Source organism: Sardina pilchardus, chromosome 14, assembly GCF_963854185.1.
Source record: "Sardina pilchardus chromosome 14, fSarPil1.1, whole genome shotgun sequence".
In the NCBI taxonomy this organism is placed as follows: domain Eukaryota; kingdom Metazoa; phylum Chordata; class Actinopteri; order Clupeiformes; family Clupeidae; genus Sardina; species Sardina pilchardus.
Window position 1 is genome coordinate 16,920,849 of NC_085007.1, and position 14,721 is coordinate 16,935,569.

The following is a 14,721-nucleotide window of genomic DNA, read 5'->3' on the forward strand; positions in this document are numbered from 1 at the left end:
GAAGTGAGAAAAAGTTCAGTTCAGTCATCACTACTCAGTTCATTCTGCGGGAATGTGTTTCTCTTTGTCTTTTATAAACTGTCTACAGGACACACATAGCCTACATAAGTAGACGTCTAATCTGTGGGAATACATATTTAATTTATGCTACAGCAAATGTAGACAATATAAACATAGACAACGTCTAAATGGGTATTAATTTCTATGTAGCCTACTGTAGTCTATCTTCATACTGGCTGCACTGATCAAGCTAGTATATTTAGCCAATTATTAGAGCAGCTAACACTTAATTCAGATCTTCAGAGAGCAATGCATCCAGGTGCCTGATTTGACTTGGCAGCAGCATGATGTCCAAGACGAGGACTCCGTGGGACACAGTTCAAGTAGCCTACCCTCGAAACCAAACTGACGTTATTCACTCTGTCATGAGTGTAATTCTACCAACAGCAAGGCGCCAGGCAAGTTGTTCACTCGTCATTAAACATTGAACCGATGAGGACATTTACACACGTAGATTTAGTGGTCTAATGTTTCTAGATAAAGCTTAGCAGCTTTTCATATCGTGGACTGTTGCATGCTAAGTGCATTCTCAAAATAAAGTTGTAAGCTAGCCTGCTAACTGGACTGTCACTTCTGTCTTACGGTCACTGTTGCTCACTTTGCATTTTTCATAACGGGATATAGAGTGAGTTTTCCCTGCTTAGATATTTCAAAACATTTCTATCCCCCGTCATTTGACATGCGAGTGGTCATTAGAAGAGCGTCGAAAATTAGCTAGCTGTTCGGTGACGTAGATTGGCTCCACAACAAACTTTAGTAAAATCCAGAGGTAACATTCCGTGAACTACCGCACGCATTTCAGTGAACGACAATCTGGTAAAACTTTTTCTCACGAGACTAGTTCTAAGACTATTTATGATAGATATAAAGAAGATGTCCAGATTTGCTTACTTGTATTGTTTTCACTCCAGTCACTGGTAGTCTTCAGTTCACTTCGCTCCATTTAACTTGTTTCCTATGGTTTCAACTCCATCTACCGCTGCCCAGACAGGAGGAGAGACAAGACGTAGCCTAGGCCTATAATCGTTGAAGTAAATCGTTATTAAGTAATTGAATATCGAATAGTGGGCAAGTAAGTTTGGTAGCCGGTAGAGGATGTGATCCTGTGCACGTACTACTTTGTTCCCAAATGTGGTCAACGCAATGCGGGATAAGAGAGATCCTAATGTTGGGCGGGGAAATATTTTGTTCATGTTGCATTGCGTCAACCTCCGGTTCTTTCGAAGAGCATAAATTGTTGCATTTGTCCCACTTAAGGCTTTATTGTGTGCAGTAGCCTCAGATAATTCGATTTCTCAATTGTAAAGCAATATTCAGATATGGAATATGAATATGTGCATTGTTCATTTTTTATTTATAAAAGCATTTATCAAAAGCAGTGTAATAATAATCACTTAATGGACTTATAAGTATGGGTGGATACTCAACAACACCCTTATGTATATTTGTTAAATGAATGTAGGCCTACTTTGGTGTAGCCTACAGTCAAAGATAAAGACTAATAGCGAAACATTAGGTTATGAACAATGTAGCATTTCTAACTTGTAGTGTAGCCTAGTCTAAAAAGAGTAGCCATTACCAAGGACCAATAGGACTCAACCAGGCCTACTCAATTACAGGTTTAGAATTGATGGTGCTTTTTGACTGACAAACTATAGTGTTGATCGAGTTACATAATTCAAACACAATGTAAATCTACCAGAGATAGAGCATTCTCCACCCTTATTTACCTTTTCTCATGCAAGCCAGAGTGTAGGCCTACTGGTGACCCATATCATCTATGAATGCTTGTTATAAAAGACACACCTGTATTGTACTGACAGATAGGCCCACACATAGGCTATTGGTTGCAAATATGCAAAACCAATAACTTAAGTAATTTTGTCTGTGTTATTCTAAGTAGACTACTCACTGTGAACAAAATGATGTATCAACATTTAAACAATTATCCTCATATGAACTATGTTTTCATTTACAGTAAAGCCATATAAAGAACTGTTGTAAGCTTAACCATTCAGTCGTATTTACTGTGTCTGCATCTGCAGTGTCAGCTACAACTGCTTGACGCAAAAGGGTTAATGTTATACTTACAGTATATCTAGTTGTACTTTATGTTGTACGTGCTTACTTACAACTTCCCTCTTCCCTATCTCTTTTCCTCTCCCTTGACTCACTTGAAATGCTATTCTGTGTAAGTAGTAGGCTTCTGGTTCATGCAATAACAATACCCTACTGTACCTTTATTGTACCTTTTATTGTACCTTTTATTGTATCTTGATTGTTTAAAGTCGCTTTGGATAACAGATAGTTAAATGACTATGTAAATATTGGGTAGCCTATGCTGTGTTCTGATCTGATTATGCTGCATACAATAGGTAGTCCAAGGGTCAGATACAGTAGATGGTTGATTTCATTGGTTGATCAGGTGGATGTATTTCAGATATGCCATGTTAGAGAACTATTGTCAGGTCTTCATGATTCGTACCTGTTTGATTTATCGGCATCAGTCTAAGCAGCTATAATAACAGAGGGCAGTAGCAGTTGATCCAATTAACCAAATATTGACAATAGTGAGGAAAGATGTTCCATGGCTTTGTAATGTCTGGGTTGCTTAGTTTATGTTTCAGTCGTACTGTTCCATCGCTCCATTGTGTGTCGTTTTAAGAGGAGGCACAGCGCAATTCTGTTGACTTATGCTTGTGTCACAGTGTAGTAGAACCATTAAAAAAAAGGTGAGGACATTTTCCCCAGTCCCATGGTTGAAAATAAGCTGTTCTTCAGGCTCTAATAAAAGGTTGTGATTATCATAATGTGGTTAGTTATCATTGATGTAGAACTGCGGGTCTTAATCAGTCATCTCAGCGTGGCGTATGGAAAGCAAGGCTGGCATGAGTCTGGTCGATGGACTGTCATAGCACAGTGATCTATTCCCCATATGGATCCAGCAGTCAGCGGCAGGATAGGAGATGAATCTGCTCGAGAGGCAGTGCCGAGGGGGAGTGACAGACAGCAAAGCCCAGTAGGCTTTATAGCCTCTTATAGGCTAAGCATTACTCAGATTCAAACTGCAAATTAATCATGACAGCACCGAAAATCAGAAGAAGGATTAAGAAATTAGGTATTCAAAACATTGGAAACAAGGCAATCAGGTCTTAATTGCCTTCAATTGGATTGGGTATTCTGAATCTCAGAGTAATAATACCTTATAGCTACTGGGAAATCACGGACGTGGAAGACCATTTTTTTACTGTGCCAGGTGCATACACACAACACATAGTCCATAGTCACACACACACACACACACAGACACACACACACACACACACACACACCTTTTTTCCACTCTATTCTTCATTCCCGCACTCTCCAGTCTCATTTAAGCGCTGTAGTGGCATAATAAAATGTAATTTCCCAGCAGCAGCTTGTGCAAAGATAAGCCCAGCTGCGGATTTTTTATTTCTACGCAATAGGCATATATTAGATACTGATCTGTGGAGGTGTCACAGAATGACAGCCTCACAAGTCATTCCCGAAAAGTTATGAAGAAGGTTGCGTGAGCGCTGAAGCCAGAATAATATTATGGTATCCTTCTTTATGTGACTATTCTAATAAAGTGGATTGACTAAAGGAAAAACAATGAGGAAGGATGATTTTACTGTTATCAAGACATCTACATTGGTTTATAGCCCATGAAGTAGGCTAGATAGATGTGCTTTTATTATCTTGTTATCTTTTTTTATATATATATCTAGAATAAACAATAAAAATTTGATTTAGGAATTAAGAACCACCGTGGAGATGACAGCATAATACGATGCAAAATAATGTACTTTTTTGTTTGTGTTGCTCTGCTCATGCAGTGGCGTTATATAGAGTTTGCTGCCACTAAACTGGATGGCACTGCCATCTAGTGGTGTATCACAACAATGCTTCACTGTAACTGTAGTAACTCAATAGTTTTAGTATACTTGCGGTAGCAAACATTCAGATCTTTTTTTTTTTTTTTTTTTTTGTCTAATACCATCAGAATATATGGCATCTGATGAGTGATTTGCATAGTGCTCATCCTTGATGTTCTCTTTAATATACAAATCCACAACAAACAAAACAACCCCAGTGCCCTAGTTATTTTTGTAATATTAATGTCGACTGCTCACCTGACAAAGTGCTTAATAAAAAGGCAGAGGGGTGCTGAGATCAATAGCAGGTGAAGGGTGAGTGAATCTGGGCAGTAGCTACATTTGATTCAAAAATCACACGCAACCCTCCGCTCTGCAGATACTGTACCTCTGAGTCTGCACCCTTAGCACAGCACAGAATGAATTTCAAGAAGGAGAGCGAAATTTCAAAGAGAGTATTCCATTCACCTCTGCTGCTTTGACATGCCCTGCAGTGGTGTCTGTGTGAGGGAGATGGGTCTACTTGGCTTCGACTTCCTGTTGCATCCCACACACGCACACACACACAAACACACACCGTGCATGAGGAAGGAGTTGATAAATGACTGTGCGTTAAAGGAAACAAAAATCCCACCCCGAATGGACCACAGCACCATGACATGAATTAAAAGCATGTGTGCTGTCAGGTATCTGTCTTCCATCCAAGCCTGAAATGTCACATTTGACCAAATACAGTGATAGCCTTTGTGTTATATAATGAGAATTGTGTGTGTGTGTGTGTGTGTGTGTGTGTGTGTGTGTGTGTGTGTGTGTGTGTGTGTGTGTGTGTGTGTGTGTGTGTGTGTGTGTGTGTGTGTGTGTGTGTGTGTTAGTGTTTGTCTTCTGCCAACACTTCAGCCCAATGTGAGTGGGCTTGTGCAGTATTTGAGTCTGTCTGCATCTATCAGAGAAGAGAAGGGAATTGCTTTTTTATATTAAACCATTTAAAATGCTTTTTTGAAATATAACTTTAACCGGATCTGACCTTTCAAGAAGAAATTGTATAATTTACATGGAAATTTATTCACTAATATGTTTTCGAGAGGAAAAAAAAGTAATTCTCTCAAATAGGTCTACTGTATATGTACTTTCCAATATTTTTTTAAAGGACATTTGAAAGTCTTCTTAATATTTCTCCCTATGAATTATGCTCAGTGCTTCACCTTCAAAGCAGCTTGGACTATGGCATCACTTCTGCTGACGCTGCTGTAGAATGTAAGAATTTATATTGGCATGTGGAGGATATCTTCGAGAGTCCTTTTCAAATTCAGTTGGATGTAGATTTGGTTTCAGCCGAGCAGAGGAAGGGAAATGCATGTGAGCATGTTATGCTTATCCTTGAATTCATGCTGCTTCAGGTTGAGCACCTTTTTTTTTTTTTATTCGAGATGTACTTAAGCTGCTGCACATGTACAGCATCCTTTGTCACAATGAATCAATATGGCCTTGAGCATGTTTAGAAACATTTTGAAAGAGAAACACTGAGAGATGTATCCAAAAGATTGCATTGTGATATCCAGTAGGCCTACGCAGAAAATAAAACACATCCTTTCTGAATATCACAAAATATGTACAAACGTGTGCAAATGAATGCAATGCAAACATACAACAACTAATAGACAAAAAGATGGACAGCAATTTACGCATGGCTTAGCACTGAGGGATAACAATAATTAAAAAAAGAAAATAGAATCTTGGTTTTAAAAAATGAAAACAACGGTCTAAAAGGGATGGGACACTCAGCCTGGTCCCTGGGAGCTTGGGGGGGACTGGACCGTGGGCTGGATAAACTGCAGCTAAACAAATAATCCTTGGACTCCAGCGGTGAACTCCAAGGTTACTTTGACACGGCGCTCTCTGCCAGGACCAAAGCTGTGTCCTTTCAGCCGTGCCACTAAAGCCTCCTCTTGGCCATCCAGCACAACTGGGGCTGTGTGCTTTCACATTTCAGCTGGAGTGTGGGGAAGGGAATATAAAGGATATTATCATTATATTGTGATAATAGGCCATTGGTCTGTTGGTTATTATACGTTTTATAAATGTATGTCCCTCGTAACTCTTGGAAGGCGGCTACAGGAATCATATCACATTGAACTGCTTTTACTGTCCGCTTTGAAATCAGTGGCATGGAAAGACCTTCCTGAAGTCAAAGAGAGAGAGAGGACTTTGGTTTCCTCAACCACTTTTAAATTGCTTCTCCACTGTGTTGAAGTGGAACAAACCATTATGATTGTGTGTTGCAACATTTTCCTTATAAATATTTATACAATGTTCCTCCAACATATTAGTATTAACATGTTTGCATATAACAGGGAACTGAATTTTTCAAAGCAGGCATTTCAAATATCAAGACTCCAAGAGTTGTTTCTAAGCAGCAGTTTTTGAAACTATTCAAAACAGCCACAAGCTGTTCTGTCTACATCAACACTTGACATGCAATTGTATCTATGAACAGTAGAGAGCAGCATTGAAGATGAATGATTCCATCTTCTGATTTCCACAGCCAGCAATTCACCATGAGGCAGGGTAATCCAGACATGAGCGTATCGCTGCATGGATCCATTAATTATCTATTAAAAGAGCAGAATAGCTTTTGGGAGCAAAAAAGATACTCTTCAGAAGTAAACCAGCACTGAAGATATTCCCACGGTCGGTAATTGTTCAAGAATCAACTGTTCAAAGATTCAACTCACTCTCAATGGCATAGTTGCTTCAGTTTCAAAGATGAATTCATGAATTAATTAATTTCTTTGCCTCATATCCTTCTGTTGAAATGTGTTTGTTTAACGTCCTGCTTTTGTAAACTGTCAGTGATATGGTAGTTACATTAATTTGTTGGACGCATCATCAGTGATATTACCTATAGGCTTTCGCGTGTTTTGGGTCTTTCGATTCATCCACCCTATTCAGCAAACTGGCCCGGAGTGATCAGACATTTGCCCACGGCTTGTCCCGTCTGATCCACAGCCATCTTGAGGCTTTCTCTTGTCCTCTCTGAAGCTCGACTGAGCTACTTTTCTTTGACATGCCCCAGCCATGCCTAGGAGGCTGTAAGCTTTGCACAGTGATTTCCCTGCTCTCCCCACTTCAATGGGCAGCGCGCACGCCACCCACCCCCGCCTGCGACACTCCTCCTCCTCCACCAGCTCTGCATTCCTCCCTGTTTCCTTTCTCTGTGGTGGTGCAGCCACATTCACAGTGCAAGGATGAACTTAGTTGTGTACAGAGGCAGTAAACACACTTTGCTCACACTGATTAGTAGGCTGGAAAGAGAACGTCTTCTTGCATGAGTATATAGCCGTATGTATATACTGTAAGTTGCTTTGGACAAAACCGTCTGCTAAATTACATGAACATAAACATAAACATGTGTGTATAACGTATATGAGATCACTTACGTTGACACTCTGGTCTCCTCCGTCCTCTCCTCCCAGGACATTGTGAGCCCCATCCAGCCTGACCATCTGTTTAGTGTCTGAGAGCAGCATGATATCAGATCTTAAGGTGGTCTCCACAATGCCTTAAGGGAATCGATTGGCTTCCCTATATAGGTCCACTCTCATCTGCCAGTGAGGCTTATGATTCTCAGTGTGTGTGTGTGTGTGTGTGTGTCCGTGATCTGAGATGCTTTCTAGTCATTGGCGCTACAGATTGGACTCGGTGATTACCTGCAGTGCTTCAGCGCTGGTGACCCTTCCTAGTGCTTTAGTACAGCGGCTGAGGATGTGCTCCAGTATTCCTCCTCCAGGGACATGTTGGTGCTTCAGCCTGGCATGGACTGACTGGAAATTGATGCCGACGGGTCCAGCCTTCCACAGCTCAGCTCATGAGATCTCATATCAATGCCTGCCTGGGAGACTATCGGGTCACTGCATTCTCTGCATAGCAGCACCTCCCTCGCTGGGGTCGGGTAACCATAAGCCCCTCACTGAGGCTGTTGATGGGGAGTTTCAGCTTGTTTCTTTAGATGATTGTGCTGTGGTAATCCCAACCACCTGCGGAGGCGATGTTTTGTCCTCCTATCAAACCACTACACTTCATACACCATCAGTGGCCACGAGATCCTTTGTAGGATGCCATGCTGGTACATACATGATTTGAATTTGCCAGGTATAGAGATTGAGAACGTGACGTAAAACGCAACGCATTTTGGGAATAGGTGGCCCAAAAGTTGTTTTACTGACGTGCTGGAACAACGAAGTGCAGTTGTGGAAATGCCGTTTACCTGCTGTGTTATAAAATTCAATAGAGTAACATGAAGCTTATCTTTTATCGTTTTCCAGCGTGGAAAAATAATATAGTACACGCCATGTTTCAGAGGTGACAAAAAGGCGAGGAATGGCATGGATAGCATCAATAAGGAAGCACAAGATTATGTCCTTTTTTTCACACATTTTTTTCACACTTAGTTTTCATCATGCCAGATCATAGACCCAGAACACTAGTTTACATGGGCTGCCATCAGGCGAGCCAAACATACCCATAATTCTTTGTGTTTTGATGAAGTTGGTCACATGTCTTAGCGAGCCTGATCATTTGTTGGATGTGTTAAGTTGGCTCGGGCTAGAGTTCTTGTATTTTCTGCTTCAGACATGTGAAATCCAAACACAGTGCTTTGTAGGGCTGATATCTGCCCCAGGGAGAGACAAACCATGTATAGTCGACAGTGCATTGATTATGATAAGTCAGATACTTGCTTGAATAAATGTTGTGGCCCAAGAGATTTAACTTGAGCACTTTCAATGACAGATTACCAAGCAGTTGTTAAATGTAGGAATAATGATTCCAGTTTCCTTAAGGTGGGTCCTAGGGTCAGAAGAGCTTTTGAAAACAGTTTCTGCCTCTTAGGCCAGAGCACAGACTCTGCATATTAAACACCTTCTTCTTCTGCAAAACTGCTCTGTGATGTTGGGCAGGAGCGTTCTGTGTAAACACATTTGCACATCTAATGTTTTAAAAATGCTTTTGTCTCATGTTTTCATTTTCATTTGAAACATCTAAGTTTCATACACTGTGAATGTTGACATGCATTGCATAACTATATATTTTCTTAACATAGCCTATTTATGAATAGAAATATGGAATCAACATCTTCATCCATGATGCAACATCATGAAGAATTGTGCTGTCCAACTCTGAGGAGCAGAGGAACATGAAAGAAGCATAAATACTGACTTTTTCTGCCAGCAGAAAGCATATGCTGTTCCATGCTATATCACATTCCATGCTATATCATTTCATCAGGTATACAACGCTCATCACCGGCTGTCACTGCTCTCTCTCTTTTTTTTTGGGGGGGGGGGGCTTTTATGCCTTTAATCAGACAGGACAGTGTAGAGTGACAGGCAACGAGTGGGAGTAGGGGTGGGATCTAGAAAGGACCCGGGCGGGAATCGAACCCGGGTCGCCGGCGTGCGGTGCAGGAGCCCCCAGCCAGTCGCGCCACGACTGGGGCCGCTGTCACTGCTCTCTAATGTATTTTGCGGTGCCCACAATCAACCATTCAATCGCAAGCGTAATGATGACAACATTCAAAGGAATCAAGATCATGGTGATCATGAAATAATGCATATATTAGAATGTTAACAAACAGCAACATAATAAAGGGCAATAATAATTCTTCACTTGAAGAAAAATACTTCAAGACTCTATATAATATGTAATACTATTTTAGCAACTCTAAGGCTAGGACAAGTTTGTGTTGATAGTGAAAGTAACACATTAAAAGGTCACCAAAAGTAAAAGTTTCTTTCAACATGGTTCAAAGAAGCAGAGCCGGTGCCCTGAATAATGGTTGTGTTATTTCTGAAAGTGTGTATTAACGCTATTAACTACATTCTGGTTTACACCTGCCTTGAAGAGGCGAACATTTCCACCACAAAACATAGCCGGAATACCAAATGAAACCTTCTTTTTGCGTAACACTCCCACTTTTCCCGCAACCATCCCCTGCATGACTAAGACAAGCAGCTCTTCTGTGCCTGACAAAATGCCTTTTTCACTCGTGTGTGATCTGTTCGTGTAGGTCTTCATAATGATGCCATGTCTTAAGGCACGAATAAAGCATGAAACAGGCACTATTCTCTGTACACGTCAGCCCTTGAGATGGAGAAATAGGTGGTTCACAGGTTTTGAAGGGGCTCTCCATCTCCTCTCTGTTCCTTTGTGTATGCTCTGTTCCTCTCTCTGTCGGTGCCTCTGTGTCTGTTTTGTTCCTCCGTGTCTGTTCTGTGCCTCTGTCTGTCTGTGCCTCTGTGTCCGTTTTGTTCATCTGTGTCTGTTCTGTTCCTCTGTCTGTCTGTGCCTCTGTCTGTTCTGTGCCTCTTTGTCTACTCCTGTGTGTCCTAAATTTCCTGTGTGTCTGTTACTCGTTGTCTGTTCTGCTCCCCTGTATCTATAATGTGCTTCTGTGTCTGTACCTCTATGTCTGTTCATCTGTCTCTTACCGTCTTAGTCTCCGTATTTCCCTGCTAAATGCACTCTGTTATGCATCGTCCATTAGCAGCCTGGGGCGTATTGGCCATTTCCCCTCACTTTACTGCTGGGCCACTGTGTGACACCAAGTGTTACAAGTTGTGAGGGGCTCTGTCACCATCTGTACATTTTCCCATTTGTCAGAGAACCAACCTATTTATGTTAACTCCCCTGACAATGATTGAGTGAAGTGTCTGTGTCCGTCCATTAGGGTGCACGCAAGGCAATAAAGCATCCGCACAGGCTGAGAGGCTTCCTGCTTACCTCATGCTTCAGTGTTTCTCCTGAAGATTACTGGTGCCGTGCACAGCCCTGATAAATGTGTACAAATGAGTATGAGTGGGGTTTTTTTTAGATACTGGTTTAATTTGTCCCATATCTTGAAGTATGTGGTAGTACCCAGCCTTCATTGTTCAAGTCTATATCGACAAATACTTAAAAATGAATCAAAATGGGCTAGCCTTGTTGGGTCTCTCTCACTCTCTCTCTCTCTCTCTCTCTCTCTCTCTCTCTCTCTCTCTCTCTCTCTCTCTCTCTCTCTCTCTCTCTCTCTCTCTCTCTCTCTCTCTCTCTCTGCCCCCACCCTGTTTTAGATGGGTTTTTTTACTCTTCCTCTGTTTCCATCTTCTCCGGCAATCACAGACCTTTGGACTATTTCCACATCCCACGGGGATGAGCGAGCATCCACTCATAGGATGCCTGCAGAATTGATGATGGGCCGAGGACAGATCATTGCTCAGTTGTCTGTCTGCACTAAGATCTGCCTTGAACAATGCTGCTCTTAACACACACACACAAAAAAAAATACACCAGAGAAAGATAATGATGACACAGCCATTTTTTTAAGATGCCTCACACTGTCTTTCTCTCGAGCACAGGGGGCAGAGGGATGAAAACCAGCAGGTCAGTCCTTTGAGGTAGGCAAGGGGGAGACGGTAATGACAGCTACCAGAATAGCTGCAGACATTAAAACACATAAAAAGATAAAAGCTGTGGGAGCAGGTGCCCTAGTCACTGTCAGCAACGCTGGGCTGGCTGCTTCTGTTGAACTGCACACAAGGGAGGCAATGGAGTGAGTTGCAAAAACAGTGTCGGTGGGATGGCTGGGAGGGATGTCGAGATAGAATGGCTCGGGGCGAGTCGGCCGAGGGCAACAGTAATGTGACTGCCAATCACAACAGGCAGCTACAGCTACGTCCGTTTGTGTGCACTGTGATTAGAACAGGCAACCTTTGCACTGCCGCCATCCTCTCTGTCAATTCACTGGGATATGGGGATGTGCCGGCTCTGGGATGAAATAATATGCTCTGCAGCTCAGTGCCAGGCCGCCTGTGGGAGGATAGGAAATACACGCAATGCTAACAAGACTGATTGATTGCACATGCGCACTGCTGTTAGTCCGACAAGCTGTCGACTGTGGAATGACAACCGTGTCGTTGACCATGCCCAAGGCTATAGCCTTAGACTCACAAAACCTTGTAACACCTTGAAAACAGACAGTGAAAAAGAGCATAGTTATCAGTCTCTGTCAGGCCTGACAGTTTTGATCAAGGGTGTGATGAAGTGAAACTATTTTTGGCTTTCAGTTGTTCTTGTAACTGCAAAATAAATATTGTTTTTGCTCTTGTGTGCACACACACGTTTAGATGTTGCAATCTGTGGTGTTTTATGTAGTGATTATACATTCAGCATGCTTCGACAGCAAGTTAAACAGAATTGAGAGTTTATGGTGATGTTTAAAGTTCTTTGAGTACAACAGAGTATGGTGCATGCTATTTCTGTTTGTCTGTGAAACTGCAAAATACAAAACAAGCAACAGCATCGCTGCATCTAATCTCAGATTACCTCCTTGATAAAAAGGATTCACTCTTGTCAAATGGAATCAACTGTCACTGCTATCTCTCCTTGCATCGGAGCTCTGTCTCAAAGAACCTTGACAGGAAACGCCTTTGAACCTGCTGCACGGTTGAAGCGCAAAGTGTAGTCTGATCTCCGACTTGTTTTGACATATCAGTGGACTGTTTCAGTCGTTGTAACATTTAGGGGTTTAGAGATGGATGGCATCTTATTAAAAATGAAAGAACGCAATTTCCGTTGGTGAGCAGATTGCCCCTAAAAGTACCCAAGGGGGATGATCTGTAAAAATGTTCACAACAGTAGATGTTCCTCTGTCAAGCCATACGTAAGCCATAGTGTCTTTCCTGTGCAATAAACAGGGTGTAGTTCGATGAAAATGTCAAGCACAGCCATTGTGCTCTGACCTCCATTTTATGACAAATCGTTCAAAAAATACTGGACGTGGCTGTCGTCAGAGCACAGGTCAATGGGCTCCTGAGCATTTAAATGGTACATCAAGAGATAGTGCTCTGTATTTCATAGCACAGTGCCATTAGAGACTGTTGTGGTGAATGCTGATCGGTATATCCATAGCAAAATGGATGAAATGAGATCCTGAAGTAAATTTTGCCCAGACTCGTGTGAAACAGGATGCAAGGTTGACATTGTCCAAAAATGTTCTCCAGAATAATGGAGACATTTTACAGTTGTCAGGACATGTCAGGTTAGTGTATAGGCAAGGCCAGTGCAGCAGAGTATGGGCAATGGATGTTGTGTTGCGCACAAGCAAAACAACAAACAAAATCCCCCACACGGGGCCTCTAACGAGGCCCTCCAAAAATCCAGCATTATAATCACAGTGAGTGGCTGAAGCTTACACAGCTTCTTCAACACTGTGCAAAAAAAAAGATTATAATGTGTCTCAACAACTGCACTGCGCTGTACAGCCGGCTGCGAACGAGTGGGAGCTGTTATCGCAGAGATTCAATATTTCAGGCAGAGTCAAGAGCCCGGGGTTGCCATGAGAAGGGGCGAGTGTCGAAGTCTTGGACAAACACTCCACAGAGAGAGAGAGAGAGAGAGAGAGAGTGAGAGAAAGGGAAAGAGAAAGAGAGCGAGTGTGTCATTTCACTCCAGCTCTCACAAAGCAAGATAGGACACGATGAAGTGTGTGCTCTGATGGAGAACGGTAGAGACAACACTACAGTCTCACAAAGAGAGAGAATGAAAGGGAGATTGAGAAAAAGAAAGTGAGAGAGAGGGAGAGGGAGAGAGAGACTGGATTTATTGAATTGAACGGGTCTCTAGCAGCATGGTGTATGCACAGGTGGTATTTCTAAAACTAAGTTGTGTCCAAGAAGCAGCTGGTGTCTGAGCACAACAGTATAAGGTTACTGTAGCTAATACAATCATTTTGCTGAGAGCAGAGCAGATGTTTAGATACTCGAACGTGAATAACCTATAGATTCATTCCAGATTGCAGAGTTGCATATGGACACAAAGGTCTGGAACATTTGACAGTTATAGAATGCAGACGTCCTCTTTTTTAACAGAGTTGATATCTGCTTTTTTAGCACTTTTATCTGTGTTTCTCTGTTCTTGTCTGTTCCTCTTCACACCAAATCAATGAGGAAGTGAGCAATTTAACATTTGTGTTGTTGATAAGAGTCCATGCTATCATTTAACAGATCAGCTGAGAACTCCTCTTTAACTCGTAACGCAGAAATGTGTTGCCTAACCTCACCAGCATAAACAAATGCTTCATCATCACAGGGCTACAGCAGCATACAGGCATGGGGACATGGGAAATCAAACTCTGGGAGCCACTCAGTGTGTGTGCATTCTCTTTTGTTTTTACCTTACTTTGTCCTGCGCCATGGCCTAAATATAGGCGGGATGTGCATGCAAATACTTTGCCGTACTTTAAGGAATAGAATCCTCCCATACAATCCCAGGACACACACTATTCCCGGAACACTTCAATATTAAGAATGCTTCGTGATAATACCTTGCATGGGATTGAATGGGCAGTGGGTGGAGTGGTCATAGAATGGACACACAGGACCATCCATACAGCATGCATAGTTCCCCTTTTACGTTTTCCCCTGTTTTACGTTTTTGTGCTTGTTTTCTACTTTGGCCTTCATTTAAACAAACACATAGAATTGGAACATGGGACAAAACCCTCACAAATCCTAAAGCAAAATATAGGCCTATATGGAATAGAATGCATCCCCAGTGATATATGCATTGTTGTATACTCTGCAAAGTCTGTCTACAGGATAATGTAATTACTATGGAAGTTAGAGTCTTGATGGAAGGAAGTTGTCTTGGTGGGTATAGTTGATGTTTCTCAAGGCTATATTTAAAAAACAGGAGATAGGGACTTTTTAAAAAGCTGGCCTGCTTTAAG

The 14,721-nt window shown here is 42.0% G+C and overlaps 1 protein-coding gene across 3 annotated transcripts in view; it reads right to left on the bottom strand.

Annotated features, from left to right (window-relative positions):
* pam (peptidylglycine alpha-amidating monooxygenase) overlaps positions 1 to 1,211 on the bottom strand; it is a 58,024-nt gene extending 56,813 nt beyond the window's left edge. Inside the window, exon 1 of one of the 3 annotated variants that reach the window (XM_062553767.1) lies at positions 952 to 1,211. The gene's annotated coding sequence lies outside the window, so the exon portion shown is untranslated. The remainder of the gene's footprint in view (positions 1 to 951) is intronic. The other 2 variants (XM_062553765.1, XM_062553768.1) reach the window with 2 other exon arrangements.
* Positions 1,212 to 14,721: the final 13,510 nt, after the last annotated feature.